The sequence below is a fragment of the Pelodiscus sinensis genome, chromosome 10, assembly GCF_052426305.1.
Source record: "Pelodiscus sinensis isolate ZL-2025 chromosome 10, ASM5242630v1, whole genome shotgun sequence".
NCBI lineage: Eukaryota > Metazoa > Chordata > Testudines > Trionychidae > Pelodiscus > Pelodiscus sinensis.
Genome location: NC_143061.1, coordinates 42,906,370 through 42,930,552, shown reverse-complemented (window position 1 = coordinate 42,930,552; position 24,183 = coordinate 42,906,370). Strand labels below are relative to the sequence as shown.

At 44.4% G+C, this 24,183-nt stretch overlaps 1 protein-coding gene across 3 annotated transcripts in view; it reads right to left on the bottom strand.

The window, feature by feature from the left end:
* SPSB4 (splA/ryanodine receptor domain and SOCS box containing 4) overlaps positions 1-24,183 on the bottom strand; it is a 224,978-nt gene that overhangs the window by 179,969 nt on the left and 20,826 nt on the right. Inside the window, exon 1 of one of the 3 annotated variants that reach the window (XM_006134824.5) lies at positions 5,342-5,510. The exons of 1 other annotated variant lie outside the window; for it this stretch is intronic. The gene's annotated coding sequence lies outside the window, so the exon portion shown is untranslated. One more of the 3 variants, XM_006134823.5, reaches the window with a different exon arrangement.

Below are 24,183 nucleotides of genomic sequence, written 5' to 3'. Positions count from 1 at the left end.
CTCTGTGGAAACCAGTTTATGGACTGCCATGATCATTCCTACCTTGCCATATTTGCATATTCATTTGTTGGCCATGTCAGCATGTTTGGATGTGAGATTTTTTGACTGAGCTGAAAAAAGTTGTCTACCACCTGCTAGAACCAAAAGCATCTTTCACACATCTTCATTTCATCTTCAACATTTGCTATTGTCCACAGACACTCTTATACATCTGAAGTTGCATGCAGTCCAGCAGATATGTTGATAAGCATCTTTGGAGGTGATTCAGGGGCAAATGGGTTTGTCACATCTTTGTTAGTAATATGTCCATCTCTATGAAACATGCCAATACCGAGGATAGAAATGCCAGATCCCTAGGAAAGGTATGCAGGAGGAAGGGGGTGGCTCCAGGCTCTCCTGGAAGGGCAGAACCTTGGGCAGAAGGGGCAAGAGGAATCTAGCCTCCTTACACCAACCATTCTGCACTGCCTGGACAATGTCACTAGGGGCTCTGGCAGCAATTTTAAAAAGCCTGGGACACCAGCCACTGCCACAGCTATGGTAGTGGCAACGGCAAGCCTCTGGCTCTTTCAGAAAAAAAAAAAATCGCTGGGCCCCAGAGCAGCTGTCCTCTTCCCCTTCTGTCAGCAGCCCTGAAATTAGAGATGTACAGGAAAAGCATTGTCTTACCAGTTAATCAGTGCCTGACCCGAGCAGGCCCAGCAGTCTCTACCACAGCATAATACAGTGGGCCAGTTAACAGGTTAAACATGTAGTTTAAATGGCTCACATTTTAAATGGGATTTTACATCCATGTGCAAGTTTTTCCCAGGTGCAGAATATATATTTTCTGTGCACCAAAGCATGTGCAAAATGGTACCACCACTAGAAACACAAAAATCTAGCTGTGAGTGCTCTGCCAATCAGCTGGATGACACTAGAATCTCTTGAGTAGCCGCACAAGCACACAACTCACAGGGAACATTGCTTGCAAAAAAAATAGTTTCTCTGGGAAAGCAAAGAGAAGCTACACCACTGTTCACTCACCCTTTAATGGCAGTCCAGGATCATCTGTTCAGGCAGCTGGGAGAAGTGGTAAATTGCTATGGAGAGGAAGTTCTAGGAATGCCCCCGCTGCATGGGCAGGTGAGAAGAAAAACAGAGTTCCCTGACCCCTAAGAAGAACAGCAGTGTCTGGGTCAGATCAGTATTCCAAATCTTCCCCTGCTAGCAGAAAGTGCTGCATCACCAGGAGAGGGACCCGGTGGAGGGGGAGAATGTCTGGCTTGGCCGGTAGCGCTTCCCGCAGCTCCCATTGGCGAGGAACTGTGAACCACAGCCACTGGGACCTGCAAGTGGTCGTATCTGTTTCATTCACCTTTAGGTCTGCATCTGGTGGTCTGCCAGGAGCTATCCCTGACAAATTGTATCTGTCCTGCAGGCTGCTTATTGCTACTACTGGTGCACACTCTTTAGTGTGAGACTGACTTGTATTTCCAACTAAAACTGGCTGGCCAGAAGACTAATCACTTCAAGATACTTTGACAATTAAACACTAGACTAAGGCCTTGAAATTTACGAACAGTAAAAATTGTAGTCATTGTCCGTTTGCAGTGTTTCTGGAATGGTACCAAAAAACCTGACAGTCATTGTTTTCACCTCAACCACAAGCTTACAGCTTTACTTGACATTTTCACATCATACTTAGTTTGAATATAAAATAAATTTTCAAGTGATAAGACACAAGTGTGTAGGGTGAGTACATTAAATGCCCAAAATTGCATCCTTTATGGCGAACTGCTGCATGCCTATCTGGCAAGTTAACCCAGAGCAAATGTTCACATTTTAAATAAAGTACGTATAGTATTCTATGGAAATATTAGCACACATTTCACTACGTGCATGTGCAAACAGCACTTTCACATTAAATTTGGGTAAGACAATATTGATTGAGTTCCAAATCGGCTAGTCTTGAAAACCTGACTTTATAACCAAAATCAGAATTAAAACTGCCCCTCTACATATTTTAGGACCTTCGTACAACATGTCTGGTCTTTTCTTTCCATTACAATCTAGTACAGAGTAATGTACTTTATGTATGTGGCTCAGCAAGAGAAATCTGAATTAGCTCTGTCAATCTAAAGAAGATTTTGTCGGCATGGCTTCTTTACAATTCAACAGACATGAGTCAAGGTTCATGTCTTACATCACAGAATAAAGCAAGGCATCTCCACAGAATATCAGTTATTGCTATTCCATTTTGTAACTCCTTGGCATGAAGCCAGGATTTTCAAGTTCTGCTAAGCTTCCTGACCGAGTATCATCTTGGGAAACTTGGTTATAACTAAAATAGCTTTAAAATTCCCTTTATTTTCTAATAATTAAAACAGCGTACCTTCATTACCATTGCTTAAGCTGGAATTTACTATTCTTTGCTTCAGAGCAAATTTGAGAAGGCTTTCAATATTGCTATAGTGCAAGGAGGTTGTAAGTAAAAGGATGTCAGTATTACTAGAGAGAGCAGCCAAGCAGAAGAGACAGCTAAAAAACACACTATGATTTATCAGGCTTGAACCTGGTAAAAACATCATTTATTTTAAATGCAAGAAGAATTTGGTAGAAATGTTTTTAATATTAGTTTGCTAAACTTTCTTATGAAGGTACTGATGGCTAGTCAGATCTCAGAGCCCTATATTCAGATTTTTAACCTACCAGATCCATTACTGCAACAGACTGAGGATAAAACAAACTAGTCAGAGGGGCATGGATTCCTAGTCACAAAATTAGTAAAATTCAAGAGCATCTCATCATCAAGGTGATTGTTTCAGACAACCATCCCCTCCCCCTACAATCCATGAAACAACACCACTCACCATTGTGAGAGTGTAGAGGACAAAGTGAGGACAAGAAGTGATTGCAGAAGGAAAAGACAGAAAAAAATTGCTTAAATTTTGATTTTGGTACATGGAAAATCCATTATCTTAAATATATAATGAAGCCTGACAAGTTATTGAGTTGCTTCATGTGGACTAGCATAAGAAATAGTCCATCACTCAGCAATTCTTATGCTACAGGAAACTTATGACTGTCTTTTATAATTTCATAATAGCCTCAACAAAAATTAACAATTCCACTCTGCTCTAGTGAGTGTATATTTCCCAGTTAGTGTTGTATCTTCATTTGAACACCTCTGTTCAAGTGCTCTCAGCCCGACTACTTATAAATATATATTTAACCAAGAGGGAACCTCCTATCAACTATATCACACCAAAGCCTAAGGAATATTGAGCAAGAAGATTGATTATACCAGATCAATTGAACTGATGTCTGTAAAGAAATAAAAAATAAGGTCAGGAAAAACCACATGCATTAAGGGGCTGACAAACTACTATTTCTGGATCTCCCTTAACAGTTAAATGCAGAAGAAGTTCAGCTCTTAGTTTCACAAGTTCTAAGTGCATACTGCACGATCCATTTAAAGACCTTCAATGTTTTCAAAAGCATTAATAAATTAAGCCTCAGCACCACTATGATGTAGGGAAGTGCAGACAGAGAAATGGAGACACGAAGAGGATGCCCAAGGTCACACAACAAATCAATGGCAGAGAAGTATATATAAGCCAGGTCCTTCACCTTCTATTTTGGTGCTTTAGTTACTGGAACACACTTCTGTTAATACCACTGGACAAATATCTTAAAACCATTGCCCAACAGTTTTTAAAAATGAACTCATAGTGTGACTTTATTCTGTCATCAGCACAAGTCTAATTGCAACTCTCATGTTCCTGACAGACTGCTTTTGTTACCAAAAAGACATTAAAAATGCAGAATGCCTTGAGATACATTGCACAAATCAACCAAACAGTTACAAACTTCAGAATAGTCCTTCAAGGGCTGTTATTTTCCCAAGGATAAACTTTCACAATGCAATGTTATCTTGTTATGGATAGTTGCTGTCACCATGAGCAATACAAGCATTGTATTGAAAATCTAATTTGACTAGCACTCTGGACTGTTGCCAATATCAAACTGTTGTCCAAAGTGATAACATCCAGCCTGGATTCAAGATGCTTCTTATCCCATAGCAGTGTGTCACATATGGTTTACAAAATATAAGGAAGGAAAAAAAAATTAAAACTAACATGCCAAATGTCACACTAACTTTGCATACTGATCTTAAACTAGAATGTTCTTCCTCCTCCAAGAATGAATGGGATTCTACGCTTGAGGAATTCAATAGGAAACAGTGTGGCACATCTTTCAATAGCCTTTATGCTTTCAAGTAGTATTCCTATTCCAAAGGAGGATCAGACCTATTTCAAACAATATCCTTGCCTGGAGTTTTTAAAAGTAGGGACAAGGCAAACTGACTGAATACATTCCTTCGCTTGGAACTCACATGTAGCATACAAATTTGTGTTTAATTACTTACAAAATTATAACGAGGGTTACATTAGCCAAAGAGATCTTTCACATTTCAAAACTTTATTAAGTAGCTCAACTGAAGTCACCTTTTCTATCTCTAAAATATTTAAAATGCCCACAAATATTGCACTAACATCTACATCACAATCTGCCCTATAGAAAGATTTTTGTTTACACTGGGATTGTTTGATCCACCAGTATTTAGGTTCACAGCCAGGCAGCAAAAACTTATGGGAGGGTTGTTTTTCACGTGTTTTGTTGTGAAAAAAAAAAAATCAAGACCACAGTTAGATGAATTTCACAAGCATTTCTGAAAACCTGAAGAACATGTGACTATTTCAACCACACATTCAGGGGTTGGCTGGTTTTTCAGGACTAGTTTCTAGTATTTGTAGCCACTGCTTCAAAAACGCACGTCACCGACTCAAACAACATTCCCAATCGATGGAAAACATTCCCCTTTCCAAGAACTTACCGCAGATTGATGACCGCACTTCTCGGGCGGCTCTGTTACGGGAACACACACATCCAGAAGGAAAGAGCGAACCACAAACAAAAACCGGGCGCAGGGACTCGCGAAACTCTCCTCAACCCGTATTTTCCTCTTCCACCGCCGCCGCGCCAAGCTGCCCGCCGCCGCCGCGGGAGCTCAGCAAACGCGAACCCCCCAGAGGAGGCAGATCGAGAGGCAACGCGGGAGCGGAGGGCGGCGCGCGGGAGAGCGCCACATCTGTGCGGGGCTCGGGGCTCCGACCCGGCGAGCCAGAGGCGAGGGGGCGGGGAAAGGCTTCCTCGCCCCGAGGGATACACGCTCGCACTAGGCGCGCGAAGCTCGCAGCATGGCTGGGAAACGCTTCGCAACTCTCCCCTCGGCTCAGGGACCGGGGCGCCCCCCAGCAGGAGACCGGCCTCCACCCCCTGCCCGCCCGCCCCGGACCTGCTTTTGTGGCGCCTTCACTTCGTGCCTCAGATTCCTCCTTCTGTCCCTCCCCGCCCTGCGAGCGAGAGCCAGCCCCGCCGGGAAGGGAAGGGAAGAGCGCGCCGCCCGAGCGAGCGCAGTGCCCCCTCAGGAAAGCCGAGCCTGCTGATCTCATCACTACGGCTACTAATCCAATGGCCAGGGAATGAAGAACAGATGGTGACGCCTCTTCCCCGGGCACCAGCATCGCCGCCCAGACGTGGCCCCGAGCCTGCCCTGGCTTGCCCGCGGCTGGGGCTCACCCCCAAGCCAGCGTCCTGCGAGGCTACTGGGCCAGGCAGGCGCTGCAGGGCTTAACCCCTTGGGTCACTCGCAACAGCTGCATAGGACCACGCGTGACCAGTGGGGCTGGAACTAGGGGCGCACCCTCTGGGGTGAAGTAGCAATAACCAGGGCTTCGACCCGGCCGCTGGGCACTACGCGCCCACAAATATTTCCAAACCCACGGGGGAGCCATGCCAGGGGAGACTCTAGCCCTGATGCACCTCTCTTCCCCCATCTGCATGGTTAACACCTAGGGAACCTGCTCCCCCGGGGTGAGACGGGAGGGGGCCCCAGGAAACAAGCATTGCAGATTTAAATGCTGTAATAACAAACACCAAACATGCTGGCTACATCTAGACTGGCATGTTTTTCCACAAATGCTTTTAACGGAAAAGTTTTTCCGTTAAAAGCATTTGCGGAAAAGAGCGTCTAGAATGGCACGGACGCTTTTCTGCAAAAGCATTTTTTGTGGAAAAGCGTCCGTGCCAATCTAGACGCAGTTTTGCGCAAGAAAGCCCAATCGCTATTTTCACGATAGGGGCTTTTTTGCGCGAAACAATAACACGTTGTCTACACTGGCCCTTTTGCGCAAAAGCATTTGCCCAAGAGGGCTTTTGCCCGAATGTGAGCAGCATAGCATTTCCACAAGAACACTGACAATCTTACATGAGCTGTTTTTGCGGAAAAACTTGCCAGTCTAGACGCAGCCCTTCAGTATCCCCACACTAAAAATGTTCCTGGCCTGCCCGCTACTTTTCCTTGGGCACTTGAAGATTGCTGTTTGTTTAAATATACACAGCCCATGTGTGGCAGAACACTCTGCTGACATGAACTGGAGAGGTGCTGAGTGCCCCTTGCCAGTGCTCTTACAAAAGTCCATGGAAAGTAAGGGTGCGCCTGCAACCCTGAAAAATCACCCTTCAAATGTGCTGGTGAGGAATGTAATAAAGAGAAGGAATAGGAGGGAAATCTTGCAGATCTATCCATCAGATTAGGACAGCATCCTGAAAAGTATGATTAGCTATGCTTGTTTGTTAGTGCATGATATTAGAAGAGAATCCTATCTTTTTTTCTTTTCTTTAAGGAAGAATTTAGGTCTCCTGATTTGTGTAGAAAAGTAGAAAACGTGCCCTGGTTCAGCCAAAGACTTCAAACACCAGATGCCAAATAAAAAGATCCCCACGTGTATTTTTACCTGTGAGCTGAAGTAGGGATAAAAAAGGTTAACCAGTTACTTGGTAAGCATCACCCTTAACCCTTACAAGCGCACTTTGCATTGTGGTGAAGGCAGGCAGTGGCGCGCCCTATGCAGTGAGTCCCCACATGCCATTTGCCGTCACCCGCTATTAGGCAGGCAGCCATGTAGTCTTGATTAAATAAACTTTTCAAACTATTTTGTGAGTTGGATTGGGGAAGTGCTTGGGCTGTAGATGACCCCTGGACTGGGAGTTTGAGACCCTGCTCTAAAGTAACATGTGATACGTACATTTTTGTAGAATCATGGCATTAGGTTTTTAGCTGCTAGAACAGAGACTGATCTTCTGATAGGCCTGTATAGCTCCTACCAAAGTTTTTTATGCTAAATAAACAAAAAATCTCCTAAATATGGCCCCAATCCTGCACTGTGATTAGTTGAAGCAAACTTTGTCACTTAGATTGCCTGTGCGATCACAATGCAAGATGTTTGTTTTCCTCCTAATATTGTTTTATTAATTTTATTAATTAAAATGACACCCAGTGTTTTGTGATACTAATAAATGCTTTGATTCAAAACCCCATTCTATAATTTGTATATTTACTCCCCCCCCCCCCCCCCACACACACACTAGTGCCTGACTAGCAAGCTGAAATCTTTTCTTTCAGTTGCTGACTTTGCTTCTATTACGCAAGACATCTGTCACCTGCAGACCAGGTGATGGACTAGGAACCCTCAAATACAGAAAAAAAGTCCTTGAAATAATACACAAATTAAGGTTTAAAAGAACTCTTCCTTCAATGTTGATAGAATAGAAATTCAAAGGGGACTTTTTGTGGATTTTACTGTATTAGGGATCTACCGGTAAGCTGTTTTTGTTGCTGCTGTTGCTTTTAAGAATGACATTTTATCCTTCTGGTGATGATAACTTTCCCAGTGTAAACTAATTCATTTTTTTTTAACTAGAATCTCTGGCCAGGCAATCTGAAACAAAAGCAACAAGAATGTGAATTTCTTGCTTTCATCTGAATTGAGTGTTAAACTTTAAAGCTTGGACTGGACCATTGATCTACCAAACTATTACTCCTTTGAAAGGATGTTTCAGCGCAACAGGGTTTCAGGTTCTGCACTTGCAAACTAGGGATGTGAAGGTTTAACTGGTTAAATGGTTGTATTAAGGCTAAGGTTAACCAGTGGGGCTGGAGCAGTTCCCTGCCTGCCACAGTCAAATGGATGCCCCAGCCCTGCAGGGGGCCTGCTGCGGACAGGGGTGCTCCAGTGCAGCCCCCTCCAACAGCAGGCCAGGGCACTCCTACAGCCAGGGGCTGCTCTGACCAGGACTCCAGCGCAGCCCTGAAGAAATCCTGGCCCACTGCAGGCAGAGTTGTGCTGGTGTCCGGCTGGTGGGGCATGTTCCCAGTGGAGGCCATGTTCAAAGCATCCCACCTGCGGGCCACATGTTGAGACCTGCATAAACCCAAACCACACTGTGGGCCACAAACAGGCTGCGGGCTGCATGCGGCCCATTGGCCGCATGTTGAGTAGCCCTGATCTATATAATCACTCCCATACAACCAATTAAATGGTTACATGAAAATAAGCTGTATAATAAAGGTGATAATCCTGCAGTTTCCTCTCATAGTACAATGATCTAGGAGTCTCGGAATGGCACAGATATGTGATAGTAGATATTTATAGTGTGTGAAATCAAAATGGCTGAGAATTTAAAACTTGTGTGGACAGCCGCAGACTGCAAATCCCAGTGATGATTGTGCCTGAGAATATTCAGAACCAAATAACCCTGTCTTGTAGCTGTTTCCATCACTTTACACTGACTCAGACATTCTATGCTTCAGGGTGACACACAGTGAAAATCCAGCAGTCTTATTTGGGAGATGATTCATATCACAAACTGGAATTGTGAAACAGTTGCAATGTAAACTGTGGGACAGAGACACAGCCTTCAAAACAAATGCTCCGGAACTCCCACAAATGTTTTTAAAAAGCAAATAGAGTTATATTAAGCCTGTAGCTCCCCTCTTCCAAAACCCAATTCTCTACCACATCAGTGACCCATAGAGATGAATGAGCAGAAGATATAAGAACCAATTGGCACTTTAGCCTTCTAGATTTGAAAAAAGTGTAAGTATTTCCTTTGCCTTCAACTCAATAACCAGCAACAGGCCTTTGTGAGGCATGCTACAACCCTGAAGTGAAACATTTCTTAGGGAGGTTAAATTTCAGTTAATCAGCTAATCCAATAGTGGATGAAATTTCCATGGATTAGTCGATAAGGGGGATGCTCGCTATCCCGCTGCGTGTCTGCATTTCAAATGTACAAGACCCACCTGTGGCTCTTGTATATTTCAAAGGAAGAGGCGCAGCAGGGAACCCGGGCGAGTGGGGACCAAAGAAGTCCCAGCTCATGCAGAATCCTGACTGCTATGCTTCTCCCTTTGAAATGTACAAGAGCCACCCACAGCTGTGTACATTTCAAGGGAAAGGCATAGCTGTTGGGACACCATGTGAATGGGGACTGAAGTAGTCCCCACCCACAACTCTTGTACATTTCAAAGGAAGAGGTGCAGCAGGCAGATCCCCGTGCGAGCAGGGACTGCTTCAGTCCCCACTCACACCATTTTCCCCCACCGCACCTCTGCCTCTCCCACTCCCTCTCCCCCACCCCTCCATCCGGAGACAGTGATGGAAGCAACCAGCTTTTAAGCCAGCTCCCCCCAGCACTGGCTCCTGCTCCCCTCCTTGGTGCTTCTGATACAGAGGTAGCAAAGGGGGGAGAAGTGACTAGTCGAGTAGTCACCTACACTTATCAGGTAGTCGACAAAATGCTTACATCCCTAGTTTCTGTCCCAGATCTTAAATTCCATTGAAATCAAAGCAAGGTAGTAGTCTAAATACCTCTAAAGGTCTGGGTTTTGTGATCACTACTGTTAGTTTAGTCACTGTACTCAAATTTCACTTCTCTGGCTTGACAAGAAAATACTTTAAATGGAACTGTTATTTTTCTGAAGATATGCCCTTTCACAGTGCAGTATTATCTTGTAAGATAGATGTGTATATGTTTTTAGATCATATGTTCTTCAGTGCAGGGACCATGCCTTCTACTGCATTTGGGCTGTGTCTAAAGCAATGGGGCTCCAATCCTAATTAGGGACTCGGGATGCTACTATAAAACTCAATTCAACTTCTTCCCTTTTATCTTCCCAGATATTCTTGAGCACGGAGATCTGAAACTCAAACAACTGAGAACAATCAGGCAGCAGAGAGATTTGGCCAGCACAATGCACATGCAAGACTTTTACTTGAGTATATAAAAAGTGATACTACTGCCTGTACTGGTTACCAAGGCCTTACACAAATATCTAGATAGAAATGAGAAATCCTTTTGCCTATGTCTAGACTAGGGGGAAAACAGGTCATGTTTTAACTAATAATTTTAAACAGCAATTTGCACCTAGTGTAGACATAGCAAATTGTGTTTGGAAATGTGTTAGTTGGTCATGGTCAGTACAGGAAGGTGTTTTTTGCACACTAAAGCTGTGTAAGTTCATTGTGTACATTCTCTATGTAGCATAAATCAACAGTGATTCAGCCCCGGGTAGAGATGTTTGGAACTGCACACCAAAAAGAAACAAAAAATAAGCTTTAAACAATTATTCCCTTAGGTTGATTAGGAAATGCCCCTGAGAGTTTTCTCTGCCAGAATAAAGGGGCGATCATGGCATCTAAAATGGAATGTTTAACAAAAATATACACTGAGAAATAGAGATTTGATTAGATGACAATATCAAAAATCTTTTTTAGCTCCCAAGTGGGAGATTCCTGAGGCCTAGGCGTATCAGAATTGCAAGTTAGCCATATAAGTGCAATGAATGTTATGCAATACATTCAACTGTGAGTAAATGACTGTGAGGAAGTTATAGTATACTGAAAGAAACACCTAATTGCAAAAGCCAACGTAGATTATAATTGACTGCTACTATAGAGAATAGGACAACATAAAGCTTCAGAGACCAACCCCTCTCTATCCCCGGAACCAAAAAGTTTGCTGAGATTTTGCATATTTCACATTTGCTAAGTGTGCGGGTTTCATGTTGACAACATCATGAACCTCCATCAGCCCTTGAGAGGTGAAAGTTCTTAGTTGAAAATAATCAGGACTATACTTAAATGCATACACCAGGAGCCAGTGTAGTTCAGCTAAGACACAGGGCAGGGTTTATGAGATACTAAGGCATCTAACTTCCACGGAATGGAAATGAGGAGCCTCGATACCTTGGAGGATCATGGTCTCCTTAATCTATTCTACCACGTAACATTTATATTTAAAAATATAATGGAAGTTAAGCATGTGAAAAAATAGATCCAAAATAAGCATCTCTCCTTCAAGGTTTCTTCCTTGTAAAACAGAATCTCTTTCTTAAAGGTAACTCCAAATTAGTTCCTTGTTTTCCCGAAAAAAAATCCCATCTTTTGCAAGACAAAGCTTAAATAATGCCAAGGACTAAAAATGCAGTCATCTAGAAAAATAGATACACTATCACTGTCACTCAGCGTGTTCCAGCTGCTCAACCTCATCAAAACATTAAGACAGTCAATTAATATTGCAGTAATTTTACCATTTCAAGTACTCATCTTCCCTTATAAAATATTCTGTCACAACTACTTCCTTAACTAGAACAAGAACTCTGTTTACCATCTCTTGGAGCACTGAGGAAATAACTCACATCAGTAATTTATTCAGTATATTCAGATTCTTTCTGCTCCCAAAATATTTGTGAGCAGATCACTTGTAAACCATTATTTGACTTGGACTATTATTTTTATTATTTAAACTCAAGTTGATGGCCAGTATATTAAGCTGGAGTGTTAGGACTCTCAGTTAAATCACAGCTTACTGTTTCTGTTCCCTTATTGGATGAGCACACAAGGAAGAATATTTGCAACTGTTAATTCCTGTGAACACTACCCTTGCAACTTTCAAAGTTGCTTCTTGATAATGTTTTTCTAATAAACTACGTCACTCAAATGTTTGTCAATACAGAACATCGCCTAAGTGATTTTATTTAAAACAGAAGTGTTTTGCATTGTTTGCACAGCTCTAACCTCTAGCTATAAATATTTGATTTTTATATTAATAATTCTACATTTTTGCCTTCGATCTTCAATTTCTTCAATCCTTTGCTTTTAGTGCTCCCAGTAAACCATTAAGTAATGTTATCAATTATTTAAATATTTCACCAAGATTTGCAGGAGTATGTATTTTGGCAATTTCCTCTTAAACTTGAAAATATTATTTTACTTCAGAAGTCTAGTAAATACAATTTATTTTCCATTACACAATTTGTGTAGGCTTCTTTTACAAAAGGCCGTGGCTGCAGGCAACCATCTGGGGTCTGGACACACAAAAGCCTGCTGTAAGGGTGCAAAACACAAAAGCACATTGGGGATCTAGAAGTGTGCACTATACAAAAGCCTCCCTATTATCTTTTGTTGTGTGTGGTGGGAGGGAGGGGTTAAGGGTGCCAGGAGCATCTAATCAAAAAACTAAGCATCAGGGAAGTAGTCCTCAGATGGCAAACGTGAGTTTCAGCCAGGACAGATGGTGAACAAAAGGTGAAAAGACACAATACACATAGGCCAATTTATACAAGAAAGCAATTCTACCCTTCAATTAAAATTTGTTGCCGTTCTTATGACAACATATGTTGTGAAGTGAAATGTATCATTTTCTTTATTGAACTATCACAACTGCAGTTCTAATTTCCAATAATCTATTCTTTATTTTTATTCTTTATTAATGTTGTCTGTAAAATGTTACAATGACTTATAGGATAATGGAGAGAGACTACAGGAGGACCAGTAAAGTCAGATAAGAAGGGAAAAGAATAAATAGTGCTGTAGAGAACCTGGTCTAACATAACTGACTGCCCAGTAATATATCTTACTGGATTTATTAAAAGAAATTCAATATTTATAAAGGCAGAGATGGATAATTAAATTAATTGGCATAAGAAAAATAAATACCAATAAATGTTTTATTCCTAAAGTATAATGACTAGTTTTAATTAGAGTTTATGAAGAAACAGATTTTCAGAGAAAATATTCATACAGTAAAGTGTGTTCAGTTACAAAAGTATCCATTCAGTAAGAACTGAACAAAAAAAGACAGTACAGGGATTTATTTCTCCCTTAAAAAAAAACCTCTGGAGAAAATTGTTAGGGTTTGAAAACATCTAAGTGAGCATGTACTAAATCTATAAGCAGTAAAGCACAATTGCAATGTTCAATGAAAAGCAACACATCTTCAGTTGAAACATGGAAAATGAAATCTCTCTAATCCATCATACTCCTACTGCATATGGAGGATGCAAAAACAAAAATCAAATGTCACTTTTAGCGTGCTACTGTATTTGCTGTATTAATGGAAGACTTTTTTGTTGTTTGGTAGGGGAGGGAAAAGTGAGTGGAAGTCACTGAAGTGTGTGCTATTTTGAAGAAAGTGTTACGAAGGAATAAAGGAATAAATGTAAGTGCTATTAGCACCTGGGCCACAAAACATCAATTTCTTAGTTTGCATTTTTGCACTGTTCTAACATTGTATATATAGCGAAAAGACAATGGAAGACCCCTGTTTTTATAAATAGTTTAAGTAGGGACATATTCAGAATCTTTGTTCACATTATCAGTTATTCAATTTAGTCCCTTCTAAGAACTGATCTATGAACAAATATCGTCTCTTTATGGATTAGCCCATCTGCCCTCCCACATGGGAAAAATGTGGTGTAATAGCAGCAGCTGTTCAGCCAAGGATAGCAGGCCAAAGAGAGCAGAGTAAGCAGGAAGCGCAAAAAGAGCACTGCTCACACCCAGAATCTGTGAGAGCTTTGAGAAGAAAAGGCAGAGTAAGCAATACAACCTGATGTTCATGTTGTCAGCACACTGAAGGTTATTTCACAGAGAAGACATGAATCAGAGATGAAAGCAGTTTTAAAGCATGTGTATTAACAATGTTTATTCATGTAGGAAGAGAGGAAACATTGTATAGGACTACAGCATAGAACCCTTTGATATGCACAGCTTGAGCTAATGGGTCATAAAAACCTGATAGTCTAAATCTCTATTGTACTATATATCCTTTCACATACAGTATCAGCTCTCAAAGCGGTTAGCATATCTCTCCGTTTGTAACTGGATTCCGCCTCATCTTTCTCTACCTGTGGAGTCTTAAAGCCTAACTATTGTGTGGTGCTATTTGTGTCACTACACCTCAGGGCCTACCAGAGATTCCTGTTTGCTTCTTAGGAGCTCAGAATCCTACCATCAATTTGCTCCTAAGACATCTCCTTGCTTGTAAAAATTTAGCCAGGCTTTAGTTTCAGATAAGCTTTACCTAAAATATAGAGCCCATCTTGTAAACAGCTCTCATTTAACTCAATGGACTTAGTATTGCAAGAAAAATACCAGGAGCTTTCCATGTTGGGGCCTATGGCCCCAAACCTCTAAGGCAGTGGTCTCCAACCTTTAAAACCACAAGATCACTTTTTCAATTTAAGAACAATGTAAGATCTACCTCCTACCCAAATACCCTTGCCTGGTTTCTTTCTCCCTGCTTCTGGAAGCCGCATCCATGCTCCACCTCTTCTCCAAGGCCTCACCCTATTCACTCCATCCGCCTTCCTCCCCAAATCTCATTCACTTTCACCAGGCTGGGGTAGGGAGCTGTGGTGCAGGCTCTGGTCTTGGGCCAAGGGGTTCAGAGTGTGGGAGGGGACACCCTGAAGGCAGGGCAGTAGAAAGGGTTCTGGAGTGGATGAGGGGATATGACAATTACCTGCAATGCCCAGAATGATGCATTTGAGTCTCAGCTCCACCCCCAGTCTATCCTAGCCAGGCAGCCCTACAGGGATGGGGCTAACTGCAGCATCTGGAAACAGAATAAAGGACCTGCTGAAGGTGGGGTAGGTGGGTTCTGAAGTGGCTTAGAGGACAGGGCATTTGCCTGTGGGGAGTGCAGGGTAGTATGTTCAAGTCATGTTCAAGATGTTCTTGCACAAGAAGCCACCAGCGTAGACATAGCCTAAGAATTTCCTCCCATGAGCAGAATGAATTTTGTGTTGTGCACCAGTACTGAGTTCATGTGGCTTGTTTGGATGTGCCACTGTGGCACCCAAGTTAATAAATATCTTATAAACCTCTGCCTTTTCCCTCTGCTGCCATGTCTCCTCCCCTTGCTCCATCAGCTCCCCTGGTGCCTGCTGCCCCCCAATCCCTCACCCTCCTCTGCTGTCCTGACTCCTGCCCTTCTCACTGCCCTCAGCCCTCGTGAGACCTGCCCCCTCTCCATCAGCCCTTCTCTCCCCCTGGTGCCCACTCCTCCAGTAGCCCCACTCTGATCATGTGAGCTACCCCTCCTCATCCCCTCTCCTAACACCTCCCTCTACTCACCTGCCCTGCCTTTTACCTCTGGTGCTGGTCTCTCCCCTGCAGGGGTCTGCCCTTCTGCTTCACCCCCAGAATCCCCTAGCACCTGCACCCCCCTTCCCTCACTGCCCCTGCCCACTTTGTCCTCTTTTTCCCTGATGCCCACCCCCTCACCACCCTCTGCCTCCATTCCCCTCATGCCCCTGTGCCCTCACACATGACTTGCTCCATCCCCGCCTTCCTCATGCCCACCCCTTCTTTCAAGCCTTCTCCCAGCACCTCCTCCTCCCCCCTTTAGCCCTCAATGCCTTTACCCTTTCTTCTCCCAGCATCACCCTGTCCCCCCTCCCACTGACACCTCCCCTCCTGCCCTTTTCCTCATTGTCTCCACTTGGCCCCCTGGCATTTGTCTCTCCTCTACCCTGTCCCTTGGTGCCTTCCCCTTTCTTCTCCTGACCTACCCCCCACCCCTCTGCACAAGCCCCTTACTCTCCCATCTCTTCCCCCTAATTTTCCCCCTCCCCTACCTTCTGCCTTCCAGTTTGCAGGGCAGTGGGGCTAGAGTCTGCAATCAGGCCCTGCCACTCCTCTGTCCGTTGAGGGGGCATCGGCCGCTCCGGCGTCCACTGCCCGTTCCTTCTGGGGCTGCTGAGTCTGGGCATCCACCCCGTGGGGTTGCCTGCCAGGTCCCGGCTGCTGCAGGAGGGTGGGCACTGCGCTGAGCTCCCTGGGACTCCTTCCCCCTTGTCTGCCGTGCCAACAGCATTTAAAATACCCGGCGCGTGGGATGACCATGCGCCGCAAGGGTGAGGGGGCGGGACTGGCCCGCCACGCCCACTCCCTGCAGCGTCCACCCAGGGGCGAGGCCTCCACATCTTGTCACCCCTGTCTGGTGTGCAGATCCCTCTCGATGAGACAAAAGCAGGATGGGACTGCTGATCAGCAGCTGGTTTTAGGGAGGAATTTGGAGGAGAGAGGGTGGATGAAGGGAGGGGCACTCTTCTAGGTGCGGGTGTGGGGCTGGCCTGCCACCCAGTGGTGGAACCCCTGTGCTCCATCACATTGGGACTGCGGGTGCCCCGTTACAGTTCCTCTTCTCCTCCGGGGACGCTCTGGGGCTGGAGGAGACGAGCAATATTCAGAGCCAGGGGAAAAACCCAGCTGCAAATATTGGTGGAGCAGGACCCCCGGCTCTGAATATTGCTGGAGCATGGGCACCACGAGCCCATATAACTCACCACCCATGCCCCCACTGTAACTTGAGACCATTGCTCCTTGTTCTGCCATCCATCACTACTGTGAACAGCCTCTCTCCATCCTCTTTGGAACCTCCCTTCAGGAAGTTTAAGGCTGCTCTCAAATCCCCCCTCACTCTTCTCTTCTCCAGACTAAACAAACCCAAATCCCTCAGCCTCTCCTCATAGGTCATGCGCTCCTGCCCCATAATCATTTTGATCACCCTCTGCTGGACCCTCTCCAATGTGTCCACATCCTTTCTATAGTGGGGGGCCCTGAACTGGACACAATACTCCAGGTGTGGCCTCACCAGTGCCAAATAAAGGGGAATAATCACTTCTCTGGATCTGCTGGCATTGCTCCTCCTAATGCACCCTAATATCCCCAACTCCACCAACTCAGGCAGCGGCTTGGCAGCCAACATCAGTTGCCTTAGGGATGGAGCTGGCTCCTGCATTAGGAAGGCGGGATAAGGGACGCCTGGGAGTGGGATGGGTTCTGGAGTGGCCTGTGGATAGAGCATTTGCCAGGGGCATGCAGAGTAGTGGGTTCGAGTTCCAGTCCTCTTAGGAAGCTCAAATACCTGTCCACCGGGGGGAATGACCAGACAGCTACAACAAGCTGCCCCAGGAATGGAGGTGGCTCCAGCATCAGGAAGGCCGGATACAGGATTCCATGAAGGTAGGGAGGTTGGGTGGGTTCTGGTGTGGCATAAGGATTAAGACATTTGCCTGGGGGAGTGCAGGATGGTGGGTTGGAGTCCCGCCCACCCTGGGAGCCACCAAATAGCCTACACTGGCTTCCCCAGGGATGGAGCTGGCTCCCTCATCAGGAAGGCATGATACAGGATGCCCTCAAAGTACAGAGGTGGGGTGGGTTCTTGAGTGACCTGAGGGAATAGGGCCTTTACCTGGGGAGCGGAGGATGGTGGGTTCGAGTTACACCCACCCTGGGAGGTTTGGACAGCCAACACAGGCTGCCCCATGGATGCAGCTGGCTCCTGCAGCAGGAAGGTGGAATAAGGGATACCCTGAAAGTAGAGGTGGGGTGGGTTCTGGAGTGAGATGGGGTATTAGCCTGGGGAGTGCAGGGTTAGGAGCTTGAGTCCCAGCCTCCCTCTTTTCCCCCCGCAAGCAGCTCAAGTCCTGCCCTCCCCACCCTGGGGGTATGTCTACACTGCAGAGTTTTTTTGGAAAAACGACTAGTTTTCTGAAAAAACTTCACTTACATCCATACTGCAATCACATTCTTTTGGGGGAAAAAAATTGAAAGAACAGAGGGGTTTTTCTGGAGTTGGTAATTCTCTTTCTATGAGGAAGAAGCTTTTTTCCAAAAGAGCTCTTTCGGAAAAAGGTGTGCGTGGATGGGGAAGAGGGAACAGAGGGGTGTAGGTATTCCTCTTTCTATGAGGAATAACTCCTTTTTCCACAAGTGTTCTCACGCAAAAAGGTGCGTGTAGATGGGCAACAAGGGGTTTTGTGCAAAAAGAGCCAATGGACAAAAGCACAGATGCTCTGGTGGCTATTCTGTGAATTGCAATCAGAGCTTTCTTTTGAGAGAGTGTCCACTAAACCACTCCAGATCTCTTCTACAAAAAGCTTCTTGTGCAAGAAGCAAGTAGTGTAGACTTAGCCTAGGAGTGGCCAGACAGCACAGGATGGTGGACTTGAGTTCTCCCTGGTACCCACTCAGGCAGCAGCCTGACAGCCAATACTTAGTTGCCTCAGGGTTGCAGCTGGCTCCCGCATTAGTAAGGCAGGAGAAGGGACATGCTGAAGGTAGGGAGGTGGAGTGGGTTCTCCAGTTATGTGGGAGATGGGGCATCAGCCTCTGGACGACAGGGTGATGGGCTCAATCCCTCTGCATCCCCCTTTCCTTCCCCCCCCCCCACCAGAGTGGCTGGACAGCTGCCCCAGGGATGGAGCAGCAGAGTTAAGGCAGGCTTACACCTATCCTGGCCCTGCACCACCCATGAAAGCAGCTGGCATGTACAGCAGTGGCTCCATGTCTTGACCCTTGTGTACAGGCACTGACCCCACAGCTTCTACTGGACAGGGTTCTCCATTATTGATAATGGGAGCTGCAGGAGTGGTATCTGCAGGCAAGGACAGCGTATGAAGACCCTCTGCTCTGCCTTTCTCGGGGGCTGCAGAGACATGCCACCTACTTCCAGGAGCAGCAGTTACCACAGGGATAATTACTCCAACCACAACAGGTTAGGAATTTGAGAACTCAAAGAATTAAATGTAAGAGTAAGAGAGAAATGAAAGTTATGAAATGCACAGACAAGTAAAAAACCAAAAATAACCCACTTTGCAAGCAGCAAAAAGTGGTAACCCTCTCCTCCCCCCGGCTACGTCTACACTGGCCCCTTTTCCGGAAGGGGCATGTAAATTTCACCAGTCGTCGTAGGGAAATCCGCGGGGGATTTAAATATCCCCCGCGGCATTTAAATAAAAATGTCCGCCGCTTTTTTCCGGCTTTTAAAAAAGCCGGAAAAGAGCGTCTACACTGGCCCCGATCCTCCGGAAAAAGTGCCCTTTTCCGGAGGGTCTTATTCCTACTTCGAAGTAGGAATAAGACCCTCCGGAAAAGGGCACTTTTTCCGGAGGATCGGGGGCAGTGTAGACGCTCTTTTCCGGCTTTTTTAAAAGCCGGAAAAAAGCGGCGGACATTTTTATTTAAATGCCGCGGGGGATATTTAAATCCCCCGCGGATTTCCCTACGACGACTGGTGAAATTTACATGCCCCTTCCGGAAAAGGGGCCAGTGTAGACGTAGCCCCCATGTATGTTTTGGGTCAGGAGATGAGAAGGAAGGACAGGGTGTGTTTGTGACAATGACAGAGACACACACACTGTGTGAGAGTGACAGAGATTTGCATTGCTAAGCTCCCTCCATCCCCTTCTCTCTGTGGCAAGACAGGGTACAGGAGTTGGGGGGAGGAGGGACACTCTAACATCAGCACCCCCACTCTTGATAGCCAAACCATTCAGGATCTCCTGTCAGAGGTTCCAAGATCTACTGGTTGGTGACCACTGCTCTAAGTTACATATGTTTCAGAGTGGTTAGCTGTGTGAGTCTGTTTCAGCAAAAAACAACAAGGCGCTTGGTGGCACTTTAAAGACTAACAACTGTATTGGGGCATAAGCTTTCTTGGGATACAACTCATTTCTTTAGATGCTAAAAGGAAAAAGGGAAGGGACACAGAGATGGGTGTGTGACATCAGTGCTCATTAAATCGGAGTAGATGTGTCTCGCCTCCAACAGGGATGACAAGGTGAGAGTACGTGAAGGGGAAGTTACTTATTGTAATGAGTGTTGGGATGTTTAAATGCATTTATTTTTGTAAATTTATAACTGCTGAAATTTTCAGCAGTTACATATTTACATGCAGGGGGGCAGGCAGAAGCCAGTGCTCACCAGGCGCAGGGGTGAAGGCGGCTCCATGGGAGCCAGAACGCTTGGGGAATGGCTTAAAAGCCCCTGCTCATTGGTTAATCATTTATGCGAGTGCACATTCCCATTCCCAAATATGAGAGCTATTCCATGTTTCTATATAAACCAGTTTTAATAGTGTCAAATTTGCATATGAATTCCAGTTCAGCAGTTTCTCCATGCAGCCCATTTTTAAAGTTTTTTTGCCTGAGAATAACTTGCAAGTCTGCAACTGTATGTTAAGGGAGGTTAAAGTGCTCCCTCACTGTTTTTTGTGGCCATTAGAGGACTAAACACTTGGGAGGCTCTGTGCCTAAATAACTTATTCCTCATTAGACAGACAAGGTGAGTGAGGTAATATCTTTTATTGGCCCAACTTCTGCTGAGGAGAGAGACACACTTTTGAATGAACACAGAATTTTTCTTTGGGCCTTGGAAACTATCACAAAGTGTCACTGCTAAATACAAGTCTAAAAAGATTGTTTTACACATGTAGTTAACACATTTCGAGGCACTATTCAAGATAAACACCCCTCCAGTCATAGGGAGAAAAACATGGGGTGGAGGAGTGGAAGAAAGTGGATGGGGGGCTGTTAGTGGATTATAGATTATGGTAAAAAACCACAAATCTAGTGTCTCTGTTCAGTCTAGCGAAGTTATGAATTTATGCCCCGGGCTTATCTTTTTTCTCTTTGAAGATAAAAACTGAAAGATCAGAGAGAGAGAGAGAGAGAGTGATCATTTTTCAAAAGTGTTCACCCACAGGTGACAGGGTGTTTTTTCCAGTATGAGCTCATTCAATAACATAGTAATTATCTGGTTTCCTCCACATAGTGCTATTGGGGCATTTAATATTCTGGATGAAGTTGTGATAGGTATGTGTAGGACCCAGGGATTTGAAAGGAATGTTGCAAGGCATTATAGAAGTGGAAATATATCTATAGGTTTTGCATCTGTTGTTCTGGAAGAGTCTGGTGATAGTCTGAGTTGGTGTGACCTCGTCTGTGGGAAACTTGCTTCTCATGTTGAGCTTGGAAACTTTATAGGGTTGTTTGAAGGTCAGAAGGACTTGGAAAGATTTCTTCTAGGATAGGGTCCCCATTGGGTATGGATTGTAGTTGTTTGATTATATCCCATATGCATCCCAGTGTGGAGTGGTAGGTGAAAACTAGGCATGTGTAGGCAGGTGGTGTCAGGAGCCATCCTCGTACCCATGACTGTTCCCATGGTCTGGACCAGGGGTAGACAAAAGGTCTCTGTGGGCCAGATCCAGCTCCTAATTGGCCTGGGGCGGGGGAGCATGCAAAGCCTTATCCCGCCCTTCCAGGAGCATGTGGCACTCTGAAACACTGCATGCTGCTCGCAGGAGACAGGGGGAGAGTGGAGGCGGCTTTGTGCATTCCCCCGCCCCCAGGTCCTAATTGGCCTAGGGGCAGGGGAGTGAGGGAAGTCTCCTCCCACAGTAGGGGCATGGGCACCTTGGGGGAATGGGGGATGGGGACAAAGGCACTCTCTCACCCCCAGACTATTCGTTGTCTGGGGGTGGGGAACCTGGAAATAGCTTGGCCCTACATAGAATCATAGAACTGGAAGAGACCTCAGAAGGTCATCAAGTCCAGCCCCCTGCTCTAGGCAGGACCAATTCCAACTAAATCAACCCAGCCAGAGCTTTGTCAAGCCGAGACTTAAACACCTCTAGGGATGGAGACTCCACTACTTCCCTAGATAACCCATTCCAGTGCTTCACCACTCTCCTAGTGAAATAGTTTTTCCTAATATCCAACCTGGACCTCTCCCACCACAACTTGAGACCATTGCTCCTTGTTCTGCCATCTGCTCTACTGAGAACAGCCTCCCTCCATCCTCTTTGGAACCTCCCTTCAGGAAGTTGAAGGCTGCTATCAAATCCCCCCTCACTCTTCACTTCTGCAGACTAAACAGACCCAAGTCCCTCAGCCTCTCCTCATAAGTCAGCTTGATGCCCTGCCTCTTCTGCTCAATGCCCCGCCCCTTCCTGTGCAGCCTGGGGCCACTTCAAAAATTTCTGAAGTGGCCTCCAGCAAAAAAATATTGCCCACTCCTAGTCTGGACTCAGTCCTTGTTGAATGTAAAATTGTTATGGGTGAGAATGAAACGGTCCCTTGAAATAAGTGTTCACTGTTTATGCTAAACAAGCTATTCAAATCTTGTGTTTATCAGTAAAATATTGAGTTAGTTTCCCAGACCTGAAGAAGAGCTCTATGGAAGCTTGAAATTTTCTCTCTCTTACAAACAGAACTTGATACAATAAAAGGTATTACCTCACCCACATTGTCAGTCTAATATCCTGGGACCAACACAGCTACCACAACACTGCATATTCAAATATAGTCATGAACTTCTAATGCTTGCCTAAACAAGAAAACTGATCTCGAATTCTATGATGCAATCACAGAATTATTGGCCAGAATTCAGAAAAATGCTTTCCAAGAAATAATGAGACCAAAAATGCAGCACTATTTGGAAAATCTCTATTATTTACAGAATTATTTTTCATTATTGCTTGAGAGCTACAATTTAATTTACCCACTACTTTAAATTACAAAGAACTGTTGGATGTGAAAAAAGTGCTGATTTTTCCACTAAAATATATTTTACTATGCCCATTAAACTAAAAAGAGCAAATTACAATTTGATATCACATATGGTGCAGCATAATTGGTTATATTCAATGCTGCCAGCACCTAACAAATCGCTGTGAGTCTTTCAGTGTGACTGAGCAGATCACCTCCCTCTATGGCTAGAGGTCATCTTGTATAATCTCACAACAAACAGCAGGTCAATGGGCACAGATGATCTCTTCTTTCTCTCATGAATAAATAAAAAACAAACCAACCACCTAGTGCTGGTGTGTGAACACACATTTTTGAATAAAAGTTTATATATTTTAAACCCAAACTAATATTTTTACATCTTAATAAAAATATCATTCTTTAAAATACATGTTTTGGTATTGTGGCTGCACTGGGGAGCCCACATATACACACATTCCAGGTTTTGTAAAAATATTTTCTTATTCTTTCTGTGTAATCAGACCCAATCCATTTTGGATGCACAAAGAATGCAAGATGGAACACTGATGGAAAAGCCATGAAACATGAATTATACAGTGAGGAAAAATACTATCCCCTTCATTCAAAAAGAGAATGGGAAAACAGGATAAAATATTTAACATCTTTTTATAGTCAGAACTTTGCACCTATTTTAGCTTTGTATGTAAGAACCAGTATAGCCAAACCCAAGTTATACATAGAGTGTGTTAGTTTATATTGTACATTCAGCTGCTTTTGTCATGAACTTTCACATGAAATAAGCACTGTGGTCAACATTTTCAATCTTGGCTATTTATACTTAAACACTTAAATTTCTAACATTAATCTTGGATTAGTGGAATGTTGGTTAGATTCTGGCTCCAAATACCTTGAATTAGGGATGTAAGCAGCTAATCAACTAGTCAACTATCCGATAAGCAAAAGCTTATCGGATAGTCAACATACTAGTTGACTAGTTGCTTCCCCCACCCTTGCTGCCTCTATCAGAAAAAGGGAGCAAGGGAAGGGGGAGAGAAAGGGGTAGTGGGGGGAGCTGGTTTAAAAGCCAGTTCGCCCAAGCTCTACTTTCGTGGGAGGAGGTAGGGGTGCAGCTGCGCCGTTCCAACTTTGAAAAGTCACCTCTGGTCCTTATGACTAATCGAACAGTCAGGAAATCCCATCAACTATTCAATTAGTTAATTAATTGAAATTTAACACCCCTACCTTAAATTCCTTAAAATATGTACAGGCCAACATTTTCAATCTTGGCTGCTTATACTGGATGAGTCCTCACCTGATAAAGTGGGTTTTACCCACAAACGTTCATGATTATATATATATATATATATATATATATATATATATATATATATATATATATATATATATATATATATATAGGTCTAGATGTAGTTAGTTTCTACGGTGCCACAGGACTACTCTGTGTCTAGACTGGCCAGTTTTTCCAGAAAATCAGCCGCTTTTCCGGAAAAACTTGCCAGCTGTCTATACTGGCCGCTTGAATTTCCGCAAAAGCACTGACTTCCTACTGTAAGAAATCAGTGCTTCTTGCAGAAATACTATGCTGCTTACGTTCAGGCAAAAGTCCTTTTGCGCAAAAGTTTTGTGCAAAAGGGCCAGTGTAGACAGCTCAG